Genomic DNA, 18,866 nt, shown 5'->3' on the forward strand with positions numbered 1-18,866 from the left:
CAAGCTTCAGCTAAGCCTAAGAACAACCCTGTTTTTATCTGCTATACCCATCCTAGCACAATAATTGCTGAATCACAGAAAAGGTGAAAGTTAGAATGATGATAATGATTCTTGCATAGATTCTATATCAATTAGGAGGGGATGGTCTACAGCTGGGCTCCTCCTGATTGGGTTATTAGTTTGTTGTTACTAATGTGGTGAGATCATGGCACGGGTTTAAAGAAAACTGAAGAAAAGAGATGTAGTAAAAAAGAGATTCTGCTAAAAGTGAAATGGCACAACACTTGTATTGCATCAGAGAACTTTGTCTTGATGTCAATTTCATTATTCGCCTAAGCTACCACTTTTTAATATTCCTGAAAACATGATTAACATTAAAAAAAAAACAATTCTGCCACCAATTCCACACTTTGTGTATTGCCACACTGAAGGACCTTTTCAGACATGGTACCTGTTTCAGTATTAAATAGATCTGGGAAAAAGGGTAAGTGAATGGACTGATATTTCTTTTTGTTATAGGCAGCAACAGGATCTTAAGCTGCACTTTTCAAGATTTCGAGCTGAACCTAATACCTCAGATATGATTGAATATGCCTTACTCTCAAACTGGTCGCTGAGGTTTTCAAGCTAGGGACGACCAAGAATCCTGAGTGAGCGAGGTCAGGCAGTTCCTACACCAGTTCCTACACCAGCCTCATAGTGGACTTATGGGTCCAGTTGTGCTACCCAGCCCCTGGGCATATCAAGTTTTCTTTGTTCTCTTTGCTAAGAGTAAGAACAGTGACCCAGGAGCAGTCTTGGATGAAGAGAACCCTATTAATTGCAGGTTTTACGGTAATTCCTGTGCTGACCCAGTTGCCGTTACCAGGAGGCCCCAATCAGACTGATCCATGCCAAGCACTGTGACTGCATGCTGTCCTGGCAGGGCTTTGCCCAAATGGAAGTATTCAGACACAGGGGGAACCTCCAAACTAGAGGAGGTGGTCAAGGAAGAATACCACCTACTCCTGCTGGCTAGGGACCCCATCCCCTGAACACCTGGAGGCTGTTGCCTCAACCGGTCCACATGGTCACTAACCAATGCCTGCCCCATCTCAAAGACACCTGGTTAGTGCACTTGACCATTCTACCCCTGCATGGGAAGGCTGCCCCATGACCTCTCTAAGGAGAGCCAGGACAGCGACCAGGAGTGTTGTAAGTCTGTCCCTGAGGTTGCCAACCATGGGACAAAAGTGAATTCAGGGAGACCAGTTGTGAATCCAGATGGGTCGCCCCCAATCAATGTGAGAACAGTGTCTTGGCCTATAAACCGAGAGACGGACTAGCGATCCAGTAATCTATTCCCAGAAAGAGTCTTCTGAGATGGACATGTCAAGTCCCAGGCTGGGGTGCGTAGGCCTTAAGGCTACGAACCCTGAGCCAGACATTACCAACAGGTGTGTATTGCCTCACAATTCCACCATGGATAACACCATAGGGACTGGTGATGGCTCACTAAGCAAACATAGACAGAAATTGCTTGTGCCTGCCTTGGTAGAGCCTCTCACAAGCCCATTGGGGTGCTACTGTCTCTAAACAGGACTACTGTAATGTGATCTCTCAGAGGAGAGTATGGCCAGTGGCCCAGGGGTTCCCCATCAGACATCCTCCCCCCCACAAAGTGCCACTGGTCTTTACCCTAGTGGTGGAACGGAGCACATGGAGGGCACTGAGGCCCTGTCAAAACCTCCTGCAGTTATTCCATTAATACGAAAAAAGTAGATCAGGAGAATGAGCATTGAGGTGATGAGCCTGTTCTCTGGACATATACCAAGGATGGTAGTTCATTAGTGGGTCCAGCAGATCCAGAGACCCAACTAGATATTCAGGTCACATGAAATTGCCCAGATCCTTACTAAGACATCATGCTTGCATCTGGAAGGAGGTATTCCAGCACAGATAGCTCTCTGAAGTAAAGGCACTGCTGTGCAGAGACTAACCAAGTAGCGGGTTAGCTACCCGTTTTTCAGGTGGCACATGACAGATTCCATCTGCTAGAGGGCATTTCCCAGATTTCCTGAAAGTGTAGGCACTCTAGTAAATGCCATAAAAGTCAAATATGCTAAACAGTCTCACTTTCAGACAGTGCTATGTGTTTTAAGAAAGTGGTGTTCATGGTTCGAAATTAAGGTTCGAGGATCAGGAGCTAAAACCAGCTCCTTCACAGGAGCTACCACCGAGGAACGAGGAGTGAGTACATCGAGCACTACAAATCTAACTTCCACAAGAGATGAACCCGTTAACTTTTTGGGTATAATGTATCCTAGGTGTGTCTTAATTCTTCTTTATTAACATTCGCAAACAATAAAATATAATGTCACATATGCATGTCTGTAAAGCACCAGTTGGCCTCGCTGCTAAAAGTAGTTCCTGGTAGCGGTTGGTTTCAAGCTAACCAGGCTCTCCTAGGGTAAAAGCAGGAGCTAAATAGCAATTTTGAACCCTGGGTGTTGGTGGGTTTCTATCCAGATGAGCCTGCTGGCCATTGGGTGTATAATTGAATTTAACAGCATGCATAGATAAGACACCCCAAGTGTACCTTCTTCTGGGCATAAGTAGTTGGCATGTCAGCAGCTGTTAGGTAAAGTAAAACTATGATAGTAATTAGCACATGCAGAAACTGAGTAACAATATCTCATGAAGGTTTCCTTTTAAAATCGTAATTGGCATTGGGGGAAACCCGTTCATATCATACAGCTGTACATTAACACATCTCACCCTATTGATACAGTATTGTAAAGTGAGGGAAAGTACATTGCAGATCTACAGTCTGCTAAAGTTAAATTCAACTTTAGCAACACTGGGTTGCCACTTTTAGAAAGTGGCCAGCCGATTTGCTCACTGAAAACTGTACCCTGGTTTTTGTTGGCAGTCGTGCAACAAAAGTGGCAGTCCACACATTGGAGGGAACATTCATGACTACTTCAGGAAGGTGCCTTTTAAGGCATGTCTTGAACCAAGTTATTCTAAATTATGTATTGGCCTTTTTAGGTATAAAAATGGGAATCCCTTTGAAAGTAAACAGTTCAAATGTTAACTGTGTATCCATAAGTGCATGTGGCAGATTGCTAAATAGATATACAACTATACCTTGCTTGATTGATTGGGCCTTCGGGAAGTTACAGTTCTAAATGGTCAAAACCTATCTGATATGATTTATTATTTATTTATTTATTCGTATTTTTAAAGCACACAATCAGCCCGTGGGCATCGTGCCGCTGTTACATATAGAACATTTGGCTGGTTACAAAAAGGAAGGTTGATAAGAATACAAGGCATTTAGTTTTACAGTAGCATTTTTAGTTACATAAGATGGCAGTACAGATATCAAAACGTTAAGGTACAGTTCATGTCAGAGGGGGGGAGGACGGGGGTAGATTATGTGAAAAGAGTGGTGTTGAGGGATTTACGAAAGGAGTACAGAGGGTTCGGCACTGAGAGTTGGGGAGGTCATTCCAGAGCTTGGGTGCTATGTGTGGGAAGCCAATGCCTCCAGCTTTAGCTCTTCTTATGGTAGGAACTTGGAGTTGGTTGTCATGGTGGCTTCTTTTCGGACAGAGGGAGGATTTCCTGGTTATGGTTTCTGATAAGTAGGAGGGGGCAGTGTGATTGATGCATTTGTGTGTGAGGGTGAGTATTTTGAAATGGATTATTTCCTTGACTGGGAGCCAGTGAGCATTTCTTCGGGTTTGCGATACATGGTCAAATTTAGGGATGTGCAGAGCAGCACGGACGCATTGTTTTGCACTATTTGGAGCTTGTTAAGATGTTTGGATGATGTGCCGGCTTAGAGGGTGTTGCAATAATGTAGTCTGGCTCCTATGGTGGCTCTAGCAACGGCGAGGCAGTTGGGAGTGGTAATGTAGGGTTTTATGGCATAGATCAGTTTGGTGGTGAGTGCAGATGAAGAGGAGATGGCGCTGACTTGTCTTCTCATAGAGAGTATAGCATCTAGGTAAACTCCTAGGGTCTTAACGGCAGTGGAGACGGGTATGTTAATGTTGTCAATGTTTATAATGTTCATGTGTGAGTAGTCTTGGCTAAGCTTGGAAAGAATTTTGCTGGGGGCCAGGATGATGTTCTCTGTTTTGTCACCGTTAAGGCAAAGACCATTGATAGCCATCCAGGTTTGGATCGTGGAGTAGATGTTTGTGTAGGCCATGCCGAGAGAGTCCAGTAAGTAAAAGAGGGGTTTAGTGAAGAGGTTGTAGAGGGATGGGGCAGTGCAAGACCCTTGTGGGACTCCACAGTTTATGGTGGTCGGGGGAGCATTGGCCTGGTCAGAGTATGCTTTCATGGCTCTACCTCTAGAAAATAAGTGATCCAAGTGGTTGCTTTGTGAGAGAAGTGAGGTGCATTCAATAGGTGAGATGTGAGGATGCCATGGTCCACTAGGTCAAATGCTGCAGAGAGATCGAGTAATCGGCGGAGAGCAGGTTTGCCTGTGTCCATTATTTTGGTGATTTGATTCTTTAAATCTAGGAGGGCAGTTTCTGTCCCATGGCCTTTGCGGAATCCCGATTGTCTTCTGCCTAGAATAGCATGGGTTTCGAGGTATTGCTGGATTTGGTTATGGGCAGCTTTATCTAGGGTTTTGAGGAGCACGGGGACGGTGGTGGTGATGGGACGATAGTTGTTAGGGGAGGTGGGATCTAAAGAGGGTTTTTTTAAGAGCAGGTGGACCCAGGCTTCTTTTAGGCATTGAGGTACAGTTCCGGAAGAGAAGGAGGTATTGATGAAAGCTGTGATGATAAGGGTGAGTGCTTCTTTGCACTCTTTGATGATGGTGGGTGAGCATATATCCCCTTTTCATGTGGAAGGTTTGATATTTTTGAGTAAGGCAGAGACTTCTAGCTCTGTGACTTCTCTAAAGGCAAAGAGGGGTATTTGCGGGAGAGGGTTGTGAGGGGGGAGTGAGGGTGGAATGGGTAGAGTGTTAAGTGCTTTACGTTGGGATACTATTTTGTCTTGGAGCGTTTTAACTTTAAGGAAGGCTGTCTGGATGCCTGTGCACCATGCTTCATCCTTGATGATTTCGTCAGGGCTGGACTTGGGAGTAGTGAGTTCTTTGAATATAGAGAATATTTCTCTGGATTTGGAGCTAGCTTTGGTAATTCTCTGATTATGTAATTCGGATTTGGTTTTGAATATGGCATTTTTGTAGGTCCGTGAGATTTCTTTGAACTCGTTGAGAGAGGATTGGTTTGGTGAGATTGCCAATTGGATAGGGCTTTCCGTTTCTTGGTGCGCAGGGCAGATAGTTCTTCTGAGAACCAAGAGTTGGAGTGCATGGATTTTTTTTCTTTTTTATCTTCCAGCAGGGCAATTGAGTCAATGGCTTGGGCGAGGGCATTGTTATAGATGTTGGCGAGAGAGGTGTGATCTTGGTTAAAAGGATGCTTGAGTTCAGGGATATCAAGAAGTGGGCGAGGTTGGTAGCAGTGAGTTTTTTGGAGCTTCTGACTTTAGCGAGGGGGGCATGAGTAAGGGTTTTACGAGTGGGTGTGGCAAGGATAGAAAATTGGATGAGATAGTGATCCGTCCAAGGATGGGCTGAGATGGAGATGATGGTCGATGAGTATTTATGATCTGCTATCCAGTCAATGGACCGACCTTTGCATCTGGTGATTTTGTGTTTGAACCCCATGTGGGAGATTTCCTTGGCTAAGTGTGCCGCAGTCTTATCCTTGGGGTCATCTAAGCCAAGGTTAAGGTCACCAAGTAGAATGGTTTTAGTGGAGCTTTTCAGGTTGCTGCCTATGATTTGGAGGAGTTGCTTTTGGTAGTCTGGGGGAGAGCTTGGTGGTCTGTATGTGACTAGGAAGTTAATGGTGCAATTAGGGGAGAGAGCTAGTTTAGCATAGAGAAGGTCAGTGTTGTTGTCCCATTGTTGGTTACACAGCCTAATGGCAAGGGAATGTTTATAGATGAGGGTGACACTCCCACCTTTGGAGGTTTTGCAGTCCTGTCTAAGGATGGTGTAGTCCTGGGGTAGGGCGAGGTGTATGGATGGGTTGGATGCTTCATGGAGCCATGTTTCGGATATGGCTAGTATGTCTAGTTTGTGGGTGGTGATGAGGTCATTGATCTCAATAGCATGGGCATGGATGGAGCGTGCATTAATGAGTGCGCATTTTAGGATCAGATTGGCTGGTGATGGATCATGGACGCTGGTGTTCCGGGTTTGGGAGTTGGCGGGGGCACGTATGAGTGAGGGAGGTTGGGGTGTATGTTTAGGCGCAGGGGAATGGGGGATGTGAGCGTGGACAGGTAGGTGTGTGTGAGAGAATGTAGTGTGGGTGCGATAGCTAAGCTTGTACTTCCTGCTGTGAGTGGGTGGTGGAGAGCTGCGGAGCGAGAAGAATGGTTTAGTGCGGGTTCTTAGTCTGTAACGCCTAAGGAGGAGTCCAGGCGGGTTAAAGGCGCAGTGGTTGAGTGTGTTGTGTAGTGTTGTGGATGAAGCAGAGTGCATGATGACTGGTGGTGGTGTAAGGTCTGGATGTGCAGGGAGCAAGCTGTGGGTGGCCCAGAGACAGAGCGTAATGAGGAAAATGGGGGAGGGGGAGAGGAGAGGTGTATGCGCTGTAAGGTGGGTAACTGAGGAATGCATTTGTAGTCCAATGCTGTATAGTGTTTGTGCGGGATTAGTTGGGCAGGTCCACCAGTATGGTATCAGTGGAACAATAATGTCGCTAGGGGCTGACAAAGGCATACACAATGAGGAGGCCGCTACGGGCTGGTAGAGGCATACACAATGAGGAGGCCGCTAGGGGCTGGCAAAGGCATACACAATCAGGAGGCTGCTAGGGGCTGGCAAATGCATACACAATCAGGAGGCCGCTAGGGACTGGCATAGGCATACACAATCAGGAGGCCGCTGGGGGCTGGCAAAGGCATACACAATCAAGAGGCCGCTAGGGGCTGGCAAAGACACAATCAGGAGGCCGCTAGGGGCTGGCAAAGGCCGCTGGCCAGTGCAAGTTTGCCAGCATACACAATGAGGAGGCCGCTAGGGGCTGGCAAAGGCATACACAATCAGAAGGCCGCTAGGGGCTGGCAGGGGCCTAAACAATCAAGAGGCCGCTAGGGGCTGGTAGAGGCATATACAATCAAGAGGCCGCTAGGGGCTGGTAGCGATATACACAATCAGGAGGCCGCTATATGCTGGCAAGGGCCTACACAATCAACACAGGCTATGGGGAGATTAATCCAACATAGTCTTTGGTGGGATAGTTGTGATGGATAGCGTGTAGGCTAAGCTGAGTGATGGCCGTTATGGCTGCGGTACTATCTTATAGTTCCAGGGGGCCTAGTTACTTACAGGCTGAAGCTCAGTGAATAATTTGTGCAGTGATCCTGGCCGACGGCCCTTACGGCATCAGACAGGCATAGGACAGGCCCTTTTACTCGGCCCTTCTAAGAGGAGCTTCTGTGCTCCGGCTTCCGCATATCGGTGGCAGTGGAGGGCGGAAGTAGAGCAGCACAGCCAATCCAAAGCTAGGAGAGGCTGGTCAGGCAAATGCGCGAAAAAATGATGCAAAGGACGTGGCGGCCATTGACCGCGTTGATGGCAATGGCGGCGCAAGGCAAATTCAGTCGGGGCAAAGTTAGAAGGCAATTGAAATACCTTAATACTGCACAGCTGCCTTGCAGGGTGCAGATGATGAATGTACAACGAAATGGGCAGCAGTGCGGGTATCGACGGCGGGATTCACTGGTGCACTGATATGTTTTCCTGCACTTCCCCATTTGCTGGGCAGGTCGCGTGGCGATGGAGAGAAGGCTCCTGCCTTCCTCTCCCGACGTGGCTGCAGCTGTAGCTTTGATTGTCAAACTAGTTTCTAGTGGCTCACACCAAAGCAGAGTGCTGTGTACCCCTACCTGGACCTGTGTTTCACCCGGAAACCAGTTTTTAGATTCAGCCCTGGAAATGTCTTTGGTTATTGACAGGCGATGCCCCCAGGCGGTAAGGAGGAGACCAGGGCTTCAAAGGAAACCATGTAAGTACAATGTGCAAGTCACATCTAGAACCAACTTTAAGAGAATATCACTGGCACGTTATTGGAGTGAAGTTTGCAAAAAGCCCCCCTAGCCATTGGGCTGAAGATTTGCAGGGATGGAAAAGGGCCCTCCCCCTACCACTTCAGGGAACACCTTCTGTTGCACAAGGCCTGCCTGCTGCCTATACACTGGTACATAGGAATCTGCCTATTAGAAGTGGCAGCCCTGCAAGTTCTCTTTGACAACCCTCCTGGCTGTGACCTCAGTGCACCCTAGGATCAAAGTAAGCAGTCTTCATCTCTGACGAAGCCACTTCAAGTACCCTTTGGAGCAGTTTTCGACTCTCAATGCCAAAGCAGTCTCTCTTCTTTTTTCGCACCCGAGACGCATGGAGTCTTCCAGCTCCTCTGCCTCGACCTCGCCTGCCTGACAGATTTTTCAGGCATCATGCCGTTGATGCTGCAGCACTGACTGCCTTGCCTTGTTGAAACCTGTTTACACTGCCCCCCGACTCTCCCTAACTCGGGATGGTCTCTTGGCACTCTGGATCTGTAAGAAATGCAGGTTAATAGGGACACAGAGAACAGTGCAAGTTTGCAGATCACAAATAACCAGGCTCTGTCTACTGGAATGTTTCTATGTGATTCCTGGTAAGGGCACTTAAGGTATGTATGTCCAGAAGCAGTGCTGTGCCCCAAGAGTGAGAGTTGGTGTGCTGGGCTGCATTATATAAGCCGGTGGGAGATGTTTAGCATTCTGATGGTCCTGGAGTATTGTTACACCTTTCCAACGATGGCAGTCTAGACGGCGTTGGTCGTTATAGAGATCCGCACTTCGTGGGAATTCCAAGATGGCGGGGAATCGCCGACACGGGAGGATTAACAGTCTAGTTGCTGCACGTCTTTCACTCATGCGATCGAACGATCACGTGACTGCTTTAAAAGACCAGAAACCTTCCCTTCAGTGCGTCGCTTCTGTTCAGTACGACACTTCGTAAGTTCGCTCTTTGCTTTTCTGGAAGATTTCAAATTCTATCCATCGATATTACCTTAATTTCTTTTCTACTTTCATCCCAGTCAGTATTCCAGCGCCTCCCGTCCTTCCCGCAAGAACCCCTTTCCCGAACTTCCGATCTCAGCTTTCTCTTCCCGTTCAGGTTTCGCCTTCCCGTGCAGAATCCCTCTTGGGTCAGCCTTCTTTCTCAAAACAGTGAGTTACCTTTTCTACAGAACCAGGACTCGTCCCTTTCCCCTTCATTTCTATCTATCACTTACCTTGTGCTTCATCTGTAATCTCCAGGTCTTTTCGGAACCCACTCTCCCGACACCATCTCCTACCTAAAGAATAGATCAGTGGAAAGGTTACGCCAGTAAGTGGGGACTACTTCCAATAGAATAACACTCCCACTCTACCACTCTCATACTCACCTTCTCTTCTTTCTTCTGTAGAGAACTCTGCTTCTGCTGCTACAAACCTTGTGCCAAAGAAGAGATCGCTACACCCAGAAGCACTTGTCAAGACCACCCAGGGTTTTCTTCCCCAGAGGGTTTCCCTGGGGCTCCTGTCTCTCCCTCTCTGGTATTCAAATTCCCCGAGATTTGGGGAAGGCAGGGGTCTCCGGGAGATTCTCTCATGCTGCTCGAGGAGATTGCCATCAGAACAGGTTAGTGACCATATTTGATTGACTTTAATTGTGACAAGTATATTCAGTGAATGCATGCAGGCCAGGCCAAATTATTCAAATGTTGCCCTTGAGCAAAATAAATCTAGCAGTGCAGTCAGCAGCAGTTTTGCTGCTTGTGTTAAAGGGGAGAAAGGAAACAGGTTTTGCCCCAATCTGTGTAATCTAGAAATGTTTAATTAGAGCAATAATGAAGAATGCTGTTTTGTTAACTGTTTGATATGTGCCATGAACAGAAATATAGTATGATTTATTTTGATGTTATGCAGAAAATATAGAACAAAGAAACGTCCAATTCATTTCCAAATCATGTTTGCCTTAGTGCAAAGGTTTTAGATGATGTGGATTGGAACAACACCTACTTTCTCCATTTCATATTCATCATCATCATTCATTAGCTTTATTCTGAACAATTCCATAAAAGCATCAAAAATACATTTCTAGAGAAAATCAATGCATTTCATATACCATAAATACATACATACAATCCAAAGATTTAAAAATTCCACATTAATCATATGCACTAAATTCATTTGGCCCATACCTATAGCCGTTCTTACCTACTATATAATTGTATCATTTTGATTAAGAGGGAAATGAAAACAAAAATCAGTTAAATAAAATACAAAATAGTGGTATTATTAGTCTAGTACAGCTTGTGATATGTGGTTAACATGTATAAGCCTAGTAGGGTTGTCTAGATCACCTTGCGCTCAAACAGCTAATCGTTGACGAAAATTGTACATGGTATTTGCCTAATGGCTACTAATGAATCAATAGAAAACCATGATTGAATTGATTCCTATTCTAACTGAATGAAGCTAAAAGCTCAGTTGAAATAGCCAAAACATGTTTCAACCATGCAAGGTCTTCTTCAGGGCTACTTTGATCATACATTTGAACACATAGTAAAGTTAAATGTGAGTACGATATATCTCCAAGTTCACCATTTTTACAGCGAATGAGGAGTACATTCGACCAAAATAATTTGTGCATATGGAGCCCAATTATTAAAAGAAAAAGGCAAGAGCAAGGGAAGGAAAAGAGAGAAAATAGGGGAGAAAGAGAACACAATAATTAAAAACCTATTTTAGTTACATTTTACAAGACCGAAATCACCAGTACTGGAAACATTGGAGCGACCCTGTGCTTCATTCATTTACCAACTCTAATGCTAGCACCATCACCTCATTGGGGATGCCTAGCTGGTGATCATACCATCGCCCTTCATTAAAAAGTCTATGCTATGAGGTAATGCAAGCAGTCAGTTATCCAAAACAAGTGGCACACAAATATCAACAACAAAATAGGGTCAGTGATTAAGCCTCTACAGTCATATTTGCCCATAGACGTACACTCACATGCTCAATTTACTAAGGTGCTGTATAAGCATGTATGTCAATGTGAAAAATCTTGCCAACTGACTGAATCCCAAAAAATCCTAAACTGCAATGCAATACTAAGTATGCACTAACTGCTGCAGTAAAAGCTGATTTTGTAGAATCTCAACAGTATTCTCTGGCCCCTCATACAGTAACAAACTTTGTACTTTTAAACATTGGAAGTCTCAGTCATCTTATATGAGCAAATGAGGGGCAATAAAGTAGACAATGCATTACATATTCCATGGAGAATTGGCACAATGGGCAAAATGATGTATAATGGGGATTCCAATTTTCCGAATACTAAGCTAGTGGTAGAATACCTAAAAGCAATTTCAGCTATAGCAGAGTCTGGGGAAAAGATTCCAAAGTAGTTAAGTAACGGTCTAAGCCAAAATCCTATTTCACTGCCATATAGTTGGCAAATAAGGATTGGCCGCAACGTTTAGAAAGTATATCCTCTAATGCCCAGTGTTGATGAGGGTCTTTCACCCTCTGAATGGGGGTCATGCTTTAGAGTGTCTTGCCCACACAAAGATGCTTCTAGCATATCACACTTAAAGTGGAACAAACATGCCTTGCCCAGGGCCATAATGAGAATTTCACTGAGTCTAGCACCCCCATTTCATATTATGTAAGAAGGAAAAGTGGTGGATAATGCATTTTCTAAATTGTTAGCATTAGTGCAAATGTTAGATAATCTGAGCCCGGTCCTAAATTTGCGTGTGTGAGCACCTTATTCGATCTGCACATTTTATGGTGGAAAGAATATTGTTCAGCTGGTTAGTGAGGGTTACAGACCTTTGAGATGCCAGAGTCTATTCAAGATACTTTCTGGTCAGAAAGAAGACAGGGGGCTGGAGACCCATTCTGGACCTACGCCGTCTAAATACTTAAAATCCCCAAAATGCAGGATGGTCACGTTGCAGCATGTGCTCCGCCAACTGGAAGAAGGGGAATTTGTTGGACCTGGAGAAGACCTATTTCCACGTCCCCATTCACAAGAAACATCGAAAGTTCATGGTGCAAGGCCAGTTCGAGGCCCTGCCATTCGGCTTGAAATCACCACCAAGGGTGTTTACAAAATGCCTGGCCCCGATGGCAGCCCATCTGCGTCTGCAGGGCATACACGTATACCCATACCTGGACAATTGGTTGATATGCACCCGCTCTTGGGAGCTTGCCGATGAGCACATGAAGGAGACTGTTGTAACCAAATACCCATACTGCCTATATGTTGGTAAGCCGGATGTGAAAACCGTGCGGTACCAGTGAAAATACTGATACCTACGAGAATCCTGGAGGCAAGGTTCCCATTGAGAAAACCATACCTGCACACAAGAACATATGTTGGCCGTTTGAATGAAATCCCGGAAGAAGCGGAGCAAATGAATGGTGACGTCACACAGAGCTGAGCTGACGTGCCTAGAAAAGATACATAGACTAGAGAATGCAGATATTCTATAAGGCATCAAGAAGGTATCAAGGATAAGTGACATCTTGGGATCAAGGAGAAGAAGCTTATGCCATATAATGGATCAAAATATCAAGTCAGTTTACACATGTACAGATGCAAAAGAAACGCAAGCAAATGAAGTATTCTTGAGGCTAGCTTTTTAGTGAAGAGATTGCGGCATGCGCTATTATATACATATATGCATAAAGAGTAAAGGATGGATGGTTCCACTACGTGTCATAGCAGAATTGGACTAAAAAAGAAAGGCCTCATATTCAGTGTATCGCAGTAAGAAAACGCATGAATTAAAAGTGAATCTCGAAAAGGCAAGTATGGATGAACCTTGAAGCCAAGCCAAGAAGCCAAGGTCTTATCAGGCTGAAGTTAACTAGCATTGGATGCATATCGTGGGAAAGAACAAAACTCCTGTTCCGAAGACACGAACAAACAAGGAAGACGTCCGAGGTCTATTAGAAAATAGTATTTTAAAGACAGTGAAAGCTCTATTTTATGGTCTAACGTCACGTGGAAGGATGAAGTTAGACGAGCAAGATGCTCACACCTAAGCATGAAGGCAGTGTGCCTTCACTCCCTTGAATTCACTAGAGCTAAGAACACTTCCAAGGACAAGTTCAAAGTCTTAATTGCCAGCAGACAACTGAGGTGATGATGGATTGATATGCTAATTGTGGGACCCTCTGTTTTAGATGAGCTCACCAGCACCTGGAAGTCCAATCTGCGTGCTGCTAGACATAGGTGGAAAAGTACTGACAAAGGGTAGAGTGCCAACCAATTGTAGGGGACCACGTAATTAAGGGTCCTATAGTTTATGTAGCCAATGGGACGACGTGTATTTAGTGACGTTCATAGTGGCCATTTTGAAGGGAGGGCTTAGTTGTCCCACCTGATGTGAAACCTATCATTTTTCCTCACTATCCCATACTAGTATATAACGTACACTTAGATGTTCACTGAGAGCCTAGCACAGTTGCCACTAGGTTTTTGTAGTTTGCCACGTAGGATGACATTGGTAGTGACATAGGTCAACGTCAATGATGACTATTTATGATTATAAAAGCTCTGTTTTTTATGAAATTTGTTGAGTTAGAGGATCGAGCAAATTTGTTGATGTTCGTTGTACTCCCTGTTTTAGATAATTGACAATAAAACAGTTATCTTTTTGCCAACCACCCGAGTTGTTTCGATTATTGATTTATGAATAAAATCTGCATCCCCCATCCATCTCCAGGATAATTGCTACTCATCTTAAAGGGCTGAAGTTATTCAGTTCACCGTCCAACTACTGACAGAGCTGGGATCCACACAGTGGGCCTCATTCCAACCCAGGCGTTAAGGGGTTTATGGCGCCGTAAACGGCGCCAAACCTTAACGCCTGATTACAAGGTCCCTTAGCGCCATGGTGAGTTTAACGCCTGCTTTTTGCAGGCGTTAAAATCCATGACGCTAAGGGACCTTGGAGATAATTACGGCACCGTAATTTACGGTGGCGTAATTATCTCCTTCCCCACTCCCATTATGCCCTATGGGGCAAAAATGGGAATGGGGAAGGGTAAATGGGAAATGGGGATTTACCGCCCCACTCACCTTGGAATGGGGCGGTAAATCCGCCAACCACCATGGCGTAAACCTAGTTTACGCCATGGCGGTAAAGGTACGACCCAGGCGGTAACTTACCGCCTGGGTCGTAATGAGGCCCAGTATCTTCACCGGCATCGCCGTTGGAGGAGAGGCTAGCGGCCATTCAGGGGAAGGTGCAACGACTGTCATCGGCAAATACATCTTCGTACAGGCCATCAGGTCGCTGCTAGGCATGATGTCATCCTGCATCTACTTCGTCTGTCTCTGCAGATTGCAGATGCGACCCCTACACAAATTCTTGGATGCACGTTGTATACAAATCTATCTGGAAGTTTTGCCGACAAGATCCCAATCAAGAAGGAGTTCCGGCGGGTTATAGAGTGGTGGGGGTATGCTCCCACATTGCCCAGGGAACAGGATTTCAACCCTGCCATACCAGGGACCGCCTGTTTGTCAAATGGAGTAGACCCCAATCGATCTTTTTGCCACGGCACTGAACTCCAAATGCCAGAGGTTTCCCAGCAGCTTTCATCAACTAAGAAGCCTGGAGGACGCATTCTCCTTCCCATGCGAAGGACTGTTTCTGTACGCTTTCCCCTCATCCCCCCGGTTTCCTCTCCTACTACATGTCATCAACACATTCAGACAGTGTAGATGCAGGGTCGATGCAAGATGACACTCATTGCCCCGGCGTGGCCGAGACAGATATGGTATCCGGACCTGGTCAGCCTGTCAGTGTCGCCTCCAGTCAAGTTGCCAATACTTCCGGATCTGATCACCAGAGAGGTAGGCGCAATCCTTCATCATGACCCAGGATCACTGAACCTGAAGGCATGGCTCCTGCAGCCTTAGAATGTGCAGGTTATGAGCTGCCGGTGGACTGAAAGGCAGTCCTCGCCAAGACCAGGGCATCGTCAACTATAAAGTTGTACGGCCATAAGTGTAAGTGTTTTGCTATGTTGGGCCGGTCACAGAAGATTAACCCTTTAAGGGTCATGGCTCCACAGATCCTTCCATACTTGCTGCCCTTGGCAAGAGCTCGACTGGCTCACGCATCCATCAAGGTGCACCTGGCGGCCATCTCCGCTACACCAGGTCTCTGGGAAGATTCTTGCTGTGGTCCCACAGACTCATCATGGAGTTCCTCAAGGGACATTTCCGATCTTTCCCACAGGTGAAGACTCCTGCTCCGGCATGGGAACTCAACGTAGTCCTAACAAGGCTCATGGGGACACCTTTCGAACCTATGCATCAAGCCTCACTCAAGTTTCTCTCGTGGAAAACGGCTTTCCTTGTGGCCATCAACTCCGCCAGATGTGTTGGTGAGATCCAGGCCCTATCCTGCAAGCAACCGAATCGGACTTTCCACAAATTATATGATATGATAGGTTACTTATAGCACTCTTAATACCCAGAGGTTTCTAAGCGAGGACGCGGGGATCGAACCTGTGTTGCTCCGTGTCGTCTTGCTTCCAAGGCGAGTACATTGCCCCTGAGCTATCCTCACGATAGGTGATAGGTGATACTGCGTACACACCCCTCTTTCATGCCGAGGGTTCCATCAGAATTCCACCTCAACAAGCATTTGGTTTTGCCAATTTTCTTCCCGAAACCTTTGTTTGCCAATGGAGAGGGCCTTGCATTTGCTGGACATTCTTCGTGCTCTGAAGAAGTTTTATGAGGCATGCACAAAGAGTTTTCAGAAGGCTTCACAGTTTGTGAACTTGGGATCTGTGATCCATGGGAAGGCCGTGTTCAAGGCTTCCATCTCGAGATAGCTCTCGGGATGCATCATGCACTGTCATTGGCTGGTGAACCGGTCGCTGCTGGGCCGTCCAAGAGCCCACTCCACCACAGCAATCACTGCGACGACGGCATTCCTTTCTAGTTTGCCCCTGCTCGACATCTTCAGGGCTGCAACGTGGATGTCCATGCATACCTTCACAAAATTCTACTGCATCGACAGGGATTCCAGGGAGGAGTCCAGAGTCGGCCAAGCAGTGCTATGGGACCTGTTAGCTTGAGGTGAGTCTGATCCAAGGATAAGTGTTAATTGCTTCTGTTGAGCCTTGCCACCTCCCGTGGTTGTGTAATGTGTACTGCTGTGTATTCGTTATTCATGAGCATGTGAATCCATGCCAGACCCCATGCTGGAGAAGGTTTAAATTACTTACCTGGAACTATTGTTCTCCAGCATGGGTCTGGCATGGATTCACATGTGAACCCTCCCTCTGGCCCTTCTGCAGCTCTTCTTGGCCATACTGCCACTTAACATGCTTACCAAATCTGAAGATGGGTGCCAGAGACGGGACTTAGGAAGAGGACTGTCGTTGGATGGGGGCAGTATGACCCAGAGGACAGTGATTGGAGGAGAAAGACCGTTTTAAAGTGAAACTGTTTTTTTCTTTTACTGAGGATTTCCAGCCTCAAGACAGGGAATATTCATGTGCATGTGAATCCATGCCAGACCCATGCTGGAGAACAATAGTTACAGGTACGTAACTCAAACCATGTCTGGTGTTCTGAGCTGCAGGTGGACACCCAATGTTCGATATGGCCATTGTAGCATGAATAAAAACATGTCAAATGGTGTTCTTGCACAAGAGGAAAATGGAAGATAGATAAAGTGAAAAACGGAGTGATCTGAGCCACCACTGGAGAAACAAATGCAGTGTACGTGTGCAGGATAGAATGGCAATGGCAGTTTGGAGTTCACAGCTGGGAGAGCAACACACACACTAAAGTGCAAAGTCTCAATAGTGTGCGTGAGCACTAGTGGCTATGGCTGACAACAGGTGGGAGGCAGTATCAAGCATAGAAAAGAGGTTGTCCGAGTAGACAGTTCCCCCATACGATCCTGGTTGTAGCATTTGGAGCGGTATGTCCGAAGAGGATTTGGGAACTCACATCAGAAAAAGGTTCACCTGGTCCGCTCTGTAGAGGTGTGTAGTACATTGCTCCAATAGGAGTTCAGAATGCTGTGCCATCAATCTTGCAGGGTATAAATATGACCTGGAACGACTGAGTTTACTCTTGGAACTCAGACTGCTAAGTACCAGTGGTCAAAGTGTACGAAAATAAGTAGTGGAACTATGCACCTTGCTGGCCAGCCGTCCTGCCAACAAAACCTCATCACAAACATACCCTCACACGCACAATACAAACCCCCAACACATTCACCAGCTGTTCAATGAAACGTTCAGTGCAGTGCACTGAAAGTGCAACATTTCAATTTCTTCCTACACTTTTATTTTAAAGCGGAACCATTCCGTAATGGTTTCTTTTTAAAATCAAAGTATAGGAACAGTAAAACGTAATAAAAGAAAGTAGCGGAGCACTGCTCCCAACCGCTCTCGCCCACTTCAACCACTGCTAAGTACAAAAGAGTGTTTAAGTGCTAATCCCTATGTTAGCTGGGTTATGCTATTGAACAGCGAAAAACAGTTCTATTTCAGAAAAGCATAGTGCAGATGTCATGAGAAGCAGAGCGACTGAGTCCTGATTGCGGAATGTGGTCCGGTATTCTATGTTGATCATGGGCATTGCATCATAGCATAGTTGGTTTACAGCAGTTATGGCATTTTTGGGTTGAATATTACCTTAGAAAATTGTTCTCCTTTTCACGAGTGCACATGGGTGTGATGTACCCTATGTCAGTAGTGTAGATACGAGTCAATGTTTTTTTTGTTTTTTTAAAGAAAAAAGGTTTTTACTTCCACAAATATGGTTTGCGTAAGTAGGTGTGTTGGGAATGGCTTTCCTCGTTTTTTTTTATCGATTAACCTGTAGCCAGGGGGTTATATGAATACAATCCAAGTAATCCAATGTTAAGCCACATAGGTTTGGTATGTGAAATAAAATAACGATGACGCACAAGTTCAGGTTAAGTAATAGACAAATTACCTCCTTCAGGTGAACTGTTGGTTGGTATTAAGGGATACAATGTTATCCTGTTGTACTGTGTGGTGTTCCCAGTGTAGAGGTGGAGTCAAGTACCCCACCAAATACTCTGCCCCCATGTAGCCTATATGTTGGGAATGGAAATTGTGACACGTGCAGTACCTGTAAGAATGCCTGTACTGCAGAGAATCCTGGAAACAAAGTATCCATTGTGAAAACCTTATATGCGTTCACAGAGAAATAATGTATTTTTTTATTTATGTTAATTGTATTATTTATTTTAATACACGTACAGCAATAAAGCTTTCCATTTACAAACAACATTAAAAAAGATTTAGCTCCTAATTAATTAAAACCAAGTGCAACAATCCATAATATAAAACTAAAACAAAATTACTAATTAAAATCATCCACAATTAAAATTCGTGAATAAATATAACGTCAATAAAAAACCTAAAACTTTACATTTGTTCTTAAAGAATATTGACAGCATCATCTAACAATGTTCAATATTTCAACACACTTCTAATAAAATCTCACAAGATGATGTATCAAGTTGGAGTCACAGCCATATATAAACTTTGACCTTAGATATGAAAGATCACCCAGATCAATGCTATGGTAACCTTCTAAATACTTCTTTCGTAGCCCATTGAGACTTTCTTAAGCAAATAACAGATGTTCGAGAGTTTCAATTTCGTTCACACCACAAAGCCTGCAATATCGTTCATTTCTAGGGATACCTTTCCAAGCACCCTGGTTCACAAATGCAATACTTATATTAAATTTCATTTGTAGGTATTGTCTT

At 45.2% G+C, this 18,866-nt stretch overlaps 1 protein-coding gene across 1 annotated transcript in view; it reads left to right on the forward strand.

Annotated features, from left to right (window-relative positions):
- CCDC39 (coiled-coil domain 39 molecular ruler complex subunit) overlaps nt 1–18,866 on the forward strand; it is a 933,141-nt gene that overhangs the window by 827,487 nt on the left and 86,788 nt on the right. The window lies entirely within an intron of this gene.

Source organism: Ambystoma mexicanum, chromosome 10, assembly GCF_040938575.1.
Source record: "Ambystoma mexicanum isolate Mex_15411 chromosome 10, UKY_AmexF1_1, whole genome shotgun sequence".
In the NCBI taxonomy this organism is placed as follows: domain Eukaryota; kingdom Metazoa; phylum Chordata; class Amphibia; order Caudata; family Ambystomatidae; genus Ambystoma; species Ambystoma mexicanum.